The sequence below is a fragment of the Rhinopithecus bieti genome, unplaced genomic scaffold, assembly GCF_001698545.2.
Source record: "Rhinopithecus bieti isolate Rb0 unplaced genomic scaffold, ASM169854v2 scaffold_7509, whole genome shotgun sequence".
In the NCBI taxonomy this organism is placed as follows: domain Eukaryota; kingdom Metazoa; phylum Chordata; class Mammalia; order Primates; family Cercopithecidae; genus Rhinopithecus; species Rhinopithecus bieti.
Genome location: NW_016805750.1, coordinates 661505 through 668694, shown reverse-complemented (window position 1 = coordinate 668694; position 7190 = coordinate 661505). Strand labels below are relative to the sequence as shown.

Here is a 7190-nt window from a genome sequence, read left to right as displayed (position 1 = left end):
AAAGAAAAGAAAAGAAAAGAAGGACCAGCAAACAGCAAAGCACAGGGTTGTGGGGCCGGCTTGTAGAGTTAGTGACAGGGATCTAAGGGGATTTTGGCAGGGGATTTTTGCAGGACAGGGTCCCAGGTCAGCAGTCTGGAGGTTTGAGCTAGCCTTCAACTGAAAAGGACCTCTGAGTCAGTTTCCTCAAGCCAGTATCTGGCAAGGGAACAGTGGGAAATGTTTGGGGAGGAGAAAAGGAGCTCTGCTGGTCTGTGCCTCACCTGTCAGAGACATGCCCTGAACACACCCAGCATTCTGCTGTGGCCCACCATGAATCTCACCTCCCCTTTTATTTTTTTTTATTTTATTTTTTATTTTATTTTTTAGAAAACACCCTTAAGCATGTTGCTTTTATTAATTCCAAGGACTCTAGGACCAAAGCTCTGATATTGGTCATAACTACCAAGACTTGCTTTAATTTGACTGGGATGGTCTCCATTTCCTCTGGGGCAAAAGAAAGTTAATTTTAAAAAATAAACGTTCAATTTTATAATACTTTTAGATTACAGCAGAAGCATTGCAAAGATGGTACAGAGAGTCCCCATCTACCCCTCAGCAGCTTTCCATAATGTTGACATCTTAAATTCCCAGGGCACATCTGCCAAAACTGAGAAATTAACATTAGCACGTCACTCTCCACTAAACTACAGACTTTAATTAGATCTCACCAGTTTTTCCGCCAATGTCTTATTTCCATTCCAGGATTCTATCAAGGATCCATGCTGCCATCAGTGACTTTGCTCCTCTGATTCCTTTCACCCTGAAAATGCTTTTCCTCCATTTCTACACATTGTAACTCTCAGTCAAGGGTAAGTTTTGAAACCAGTCCACACGCTCGTTTATTTGTTCCTTCAGGCATTTATTCAGCGTCACTTATTTGGAGACTCCTCGGTGCCAGGAATTAACCCAATTCTGAGACTATGCTGATGAGCAGGAACATTACATGTGTGTTCTCGAGGTGCTCCCAAAGAGTAGGGGAGGCAGACACTCATTAAAGGAACACACACATAGGCGTGACACCACAGGCTGACACAAGTGCTGCAGAGAAAGACAAAGACACCGTGAATACACTTCTCTATGGCCGGACAGGGCCAGACAAGGAAGACTCCAGGGTGTCAGCCTATGCAGCAGGTGGCTGGTACCCTTCTGAGAGAGAGGACAGGGGAGAAGCATTGGGTTTATAGGAGCAGGCTCATGAGTTTGGTTTGAGATATCCAAGCCGAGACCTCAGGCAGGCAGGTGGAAAGATCTGTCAGGACCTCAGGATAGTGGCCTACTCTGATTGTTCCAGCTGGATACGGTTTTTTCTCTTTTAATTTTGACTCCCATGACACTGTATCTATTTTATAACACTTACCTTAATCAATACGAAAGGCAATTTATCTTGTTCTAGAGCTGTTTATCTTCCTAACTTATCTTCTGTCATGTCATAGGCAATAAGCTTCATAGAAGCATTCTTTATCTGTCTTTCGCACACCACCTGTTTCAGTATTCTATACTCAGTGCGGGCTTAATCAATGTTTATCGCACTGAATTGGAAGGCATGCCAGTTGATAACATCACAGATATCTGACTGTATCTGTGGAATGGGCTTGATTTTCTAAAGAGAAAGTCAGATTGGTGCTTCTCAAACTACCCTTCCCAGGTACTTCTATTGGACATCACAGGGCAGGCTCTGGGAACTGCAGGCCACCACCCCCATGAAAGGGGTGTCAGTGGCAGGAGGTTGTCCCACACAAGGGAGAGTTTCATGGCCACTTACGTTTATGAAGCTCTGAGTTAAACTTATTTTATTTACTGTAACAATTTCAAAGAGGGAAAAGACTATAAAATATTTCAAATGTATTACAAACTCACCCTTCCAGTGCCCTCCCCGCTGATTTGTAGAGTATCTAATAGAACGAGTGCACTTGAGAATGGTTCTGAAATGCTACAAATGCCACCTGGTTTCCTTATAGCTCATTCATAGCGGCCAAAATTCCTGCATAATGAAGTGATACATCATATACACAGAATGGGTATTTCTGTGGGTCCTCAGAAATGACCAGGGACAACATTATGCCACAACATTTTCTTCACTGGGAACATCACCTGCAGCCCCCAGAGCCTGTCCTGTCCTTGCCCTTACGTAGGTGCCCCGAGTAGCAGCACACATGCTTGCGGCTCCTGCATACTGCATAGCACAGGCACTGGGCTGGGTTGGCAGCTATCGTTCCACAGAGCCAGCCCCGTCCCTGATGTTGCAGAGCGCTGGGTCTCCTGTGCCAGCCAACACCAAGCAGCCCAAGGTAGGGCACAGGCAGCACAAAATGGGTACAGGGGCTCATAAAAGGAGTCAAGACATGTGTCCCAGAGGACAGGAAATTGAGTGTAAGCTCAATTAATTGGCCAATGTAGTTGAGGCAGAAGAAGGAAATATTTGTATCAGGAAGGTCAGATGACAGAGAAACAGATGGGCCAGGGCATGGCATGAGGAGAATCAGTTTGTGGGTGAAGCTAAGAGAAGGTGAGAGTGATGGAAGCTTTGGCTCTTCTGCAGCTCCATTTAAGCAGCTACTCAGGGCCTGGGGATGGGACCCACAGCATGAGGGCGGGCCCAGGAGCACAGCTGGAAAAAGTACAGTCCGAGATTGTCCATTGTCCCAATGTTCAGGAACATATGCCTAAGATACGGAGGGAGCCCCCTGCTCCTTGTCAAGGAGGAGTGACATTCCCAGAAAGCCTTCCCTCTATGTGGGATGTGGTGAGTGGTATCCTCTTTGTCAGTGACACAGGGGAGGGGATGGAGGGGAGGGAGGCTCCCAATTGCAGCTACCGCCTTTCACTCTGCAGCACTGCACAGCCCCTGAGTGTGGCAGAGGCCCCTGACAGCCATAACTGAAGCTGACCCTGAGAATGACCCTATGGTCTAAGAAGAATGTGTGTTCAGAGCCCCGAGCTAAGGAATCTGAGCTGCACTCACAAATCGACTCCTGGCCAGGTGCAGTGGCTCACGCCTATAATCCCAGCACTTTGGGAGGCTGAGGTGGGCGGATCACTTGACGTCAGGAGTTCAAGACCAGCCTGGCCAACATGGCAAAACCCTGCCTCTACTAAAAATACAAAAATTAGCTGGGCATGGTGATGCATGTCTATCCCAGCTACTAGGGAGGCTGAGGCAGGAGAATTGCTTAAACCAGGAGGCAGAGGTTGCAGTGGGCCAAGATTGCGCCACTGCACTCCAGCCTAGATGACAGAGTGAGACTCTGAAAAAAGAAAAGAAAAGAAAGAAAGAAAGAAAAAAGGAAGGAAGGAAGGAAGGAAGGAGAGAAAGAAAGAAAAGAAAGAAAGAAAGAGAAAAAGAAAGAAAGAAAGAAAGAAAGAAAGAAAGAAAGAAAGAAAGAGAGAGAAAGAGAGAGAGAAAGAAATCCACTCCTTACCCAGGAAGGACATCTGAACCCCTGGCCCACCCCTTGGAACCCAGTCTGTACAGCGAGTCAAGGCCCTTTGTTTTGGGTTAAGTGGAGGGTGCTGCGTGAAATGCTATATGAATGGCATACTTTTTACAAACTGTAGTGGTTCTCCTGTCCAGCCTGCTGCTACTGGACCATGCTCTATGCAAATTCCCTCAATAAACCCTGTGTCTTGGTTGCTGTCTTAGGTCTCTTCTTCAGCCCCTCAGACTCAGTGCCATCCCTACTGGAGCCCATGGGGTACAGTGAAACACCTGGGCACTGAGCAAGGACCCCTCCTACCTACACGTGGTCAAGCGCTCACACAGAACACCTGAGGGGGACATCAGGGCTCTTGAATAGAAAACTAATGTGCATGTGAGGTATATTTTTTGGCTGAAACAAGAGAGATCCATTTTCTCATTGTTCTGGAGGCTAGCGGCCTGAGGACCAGGATGCCCATGGGTGCATGGCTGGGTGCTGGCAAGGCCCTCACCCTTGCTCAGGTTCTCCCAGAGTGTCTGAAAGAGAATTTGGGGAGGAAGAAGGTTGTGCTGGATCCCTAACATCTATATGCTGAGAGTGAAAACACACATCCCTGCTGAGCCTGGGTTTATACCTTTTAGGTGAAAATGTTAGGAAATTCATTTTGGTTTGAGCTTTTTCTAAGGAATTGAACCAAAATACTACTCTACAAGGCCACAAGGAAACCAAATGGTACAGTTTAGAAGGTAGAAAATGGGTGCGCTCAGTCACCTGTGTCTGCCTGGAGCTAGCCTAAGAGATGTCTTAATGCTCTGATGCCTTTCATAATAAGGGTTCCTATGGACCAAACTGTGTTGCCCCAAATTCATCTGTGGAAGTCCTTACCCACAATGTGATGGCATTTATAGATGGGGCCTTTGGGAGGTGATTAGGTTTAGAGAAAGGGTTCTTTTAGGCAGAGAAAGATGGCCTAAAGGAAGGTTGAAATTAGAGCTTCTTGTTGTCATGCAAATGTGGGGTCAGTCTTCCCGTCCCCTTCCAGACTCTCCTAGTTGTGCTTTGGATCCCAGGTGGCTTGTCCGGTGCACACTTTCTAAATCTCACCTTCCAGGGACTTCGCAGGGCCCGGTTAGAAAGGCCTGACCTCTTTAGTCTGAGGCTGGACTTAGGATTCCAGGCCCTCCACCTGCTGTTCCCCGCTGGCCAGGACTCCCTGGGCCCAGCTCCCCTTAACTAATCGGTCACCTCCTCTGCCCAATCCTGCTTTCTTCCGGTCCCGTTAGCTGTTGATCTCAATACAACTCGTGCCCCTCACTCCTCTATCTTAGCACCTGCTTCTGGAGAGCCCAACAGGGATACTTTCCAAAAACAAAGCTCTGAAAAGGTCTGAGGTGGCTTCAGTGACAAGATTAGAAAAGAGAGAAGAAAGACAGAGGAGCTAGGTGAGCCCCTCCTGTGGCAGAACTGAATTTAGGGTACTGTTGTTTCCCCAAGACACTGCCCCAACCTGCTGACCAAGTCTAGCCCTGTTGACCAGTCCACATGAAGTTAACAACTCAGCATCTTCAAGGGGCAAATGGGTAGAATAAATATGTGTAAAGTGCAAGGTGAAAGACATTAGGGACTGGTGGGGTCTGTAGCAAACTGGACATTTTATGCCCTGCCCAGAGACATTGAAAGAGATAGAAATAGAGATAAAGATAGAAAAATACACACACACACACACACACACACACACACACACAAACACACACACACATACACACAAACACACACACACAAAACATTGTTATTTCCATTTTGGAAAAAAAAAAAAAAAAAAAAAAAGAAAAGAAATCTATGTCCAAATTCCCTCTGAGCTGCTGGTTTGTGGCCCTGTACTAAAGGAAAAGTCTTTAGCTTTTTGCCTCAGTTTCTGGGTCTGTTAAAAACACCCACTTGGTATGTTTGTTTCGACAGCTGAAACAGTTAATCCCTTTAAATAATTTAGTATAGTGCCTAGCACAAAGAAGCATTCAGTCATTCCAGTGACTGCTCTAATCATTAGCTTGATTTTCTGTAAAAGAAATAATCTTACCAGTCTCACCACTGCCCTCACAGAGCAAAGCCAATGCTATCGGCCAGGCTCAGCTGCCAGGACCTGGCTTTGAGAGTCAAGTGCCACCACTGGAAAATATGTATTTATAGACGTCCTGAACCAATTGATATTTCAAACTCCCTTCTTTCCCACTGCATGAAAGCCTCACTTATATTTTAGTTCAATTGTGGGAATGGATTATTGCAGAGTAAATACCCTAGGATGGTGGCCCTGTTAAAACATTGCCCTAATGAGCAGGCATGGAGCCCTTTTCTGGATAATTTATATATTAGGAAGTATTTTCAAAGTAATATCTCTGGCTCTAAATATTTTATGGTCAGTCTTGAGCAGTTTTTGGGGGGTCCAGGTCTCCACAGATGCCCAACAGGGCACATTAGAGTATGGGAAGCAATTTTCCAAGAGTAATGAGTTCTGCTGTGGCTGCTGGATGACCCAACTGGGCAGCAGGCACTCAGGGCAAGCCTCTGCTGGGTGGCAGGGAAGGCCAAAAGCTGGCGAGATGACTGTTGCTTCTGCAAAGCCACTGCACAATGAGTTGAGGGACTAAATACACGAAAGCCATTGTCATCACCATGCTGAAGTGGTAAATGACAGTCAAAAGTAGACATTTTAGCATTTCTATACTTTTTCCATTAGAATTTTTTGGCAATTAAAAATTTTGAAGCTTATAGATTCTAGTCTATAATAACAGAAATAATTTCAGACAATAAGATGTCTGGTTTATTTCTAATGCTGGCTGCACTATTTTATTAGCTGCCCACTTTGAGTTACTTAGCCAGGACTGGAGGGCTGGACCTCAGCTTGCCTCCTCCCTGTCTGGTGTTCCTTTCACCCCAGCACTGCTCTTCCCTTCAGCCTCACCCTCCTCCCTGAGAGTGCAGTCTGCATATCTCTTGCAACTACACAACAAGCAAAGGAAAGCAGGACAAATGCCTGGGGACTACTTACTGTGGGTGTGGCTGCTTTGCTTTGAGATGATGCTCCTATCAGGGGATGTGTGGACAAGTCCCAGCCTAGGAGCTTGTCCAGCCTCTGCCACCATGGTATTTGTGTTCTGTGAGAGCTCAGATCGCCACTGGTATGAGGAGGGATTCTCTTAGCATTCTAGATGGTCCTGTTCTCAGGGTCACCAGGCAGGCTTCCAGAGAAAAGGCCCTGCCCTGCCTATCCTGAACCAAAACCATCTCTCCCCAAATCCAAACATGTAAAACATCACTCACATTTTCTTGGATAATTTCTGGGACATGGATCATGTCTTTTCTTCTCTCTGCATAGCTATTTATCTGCCTTCACTACTTAAGCTTCAGCTAAACTATATATACCAGCTTTAAAAGTTTGAACCTTATTGTGCATAAACATTTTTAGAATCCAAACTTGTGTCTGTTCCGCAGACTGCCTGATCCTTTGTGAGACAATCAATGAGTGTGACATGGAGGATGGGGCCCCCACTCTAAAAGCAGCCCCTCAGCCCCACCCCAGGTAGCTCATCCAAGACTTCCTGTGGCGCCGGCCTTACTGACCTTTTGTGAACGGAGAGAAAGCCACGTGCAGGGGAGGTCCCGAGCCTTCTCCCATAATCACCCTCCACTTCCCTCTCCCTTTTCTCCTCTCATCCACCTCTCAGCAGTCACTCT

At 46.4% G+C, this 7190-nt stretch overlaps 1 long non-coding RNA gene across 1 annotated transcript in view; it reads right to left on the bottom strand.

Moving 5' to 3' along the window:
* LOC108530601 (uncharacterized) overlaps positions 1-6883 on the bottom strand; it is a 36194-nt gene extending 29311 nt beyond the window's left edge. The window contains exons 1-2 of the long non-coding RNA XR_001885895.1: positions 6777-6883; positions 711-1080 (exon numbers count right to left, since the gene is read on the bottom strand). This is a non-coding gene — a long non-coding RNA (uncharacterized LOC108530601). The remainder of the gene's footprint in view (positions 1-710; positions 1081-6776) is intronic.
* Positions 6884-7190: the final 307 nt, after the last annotated feature.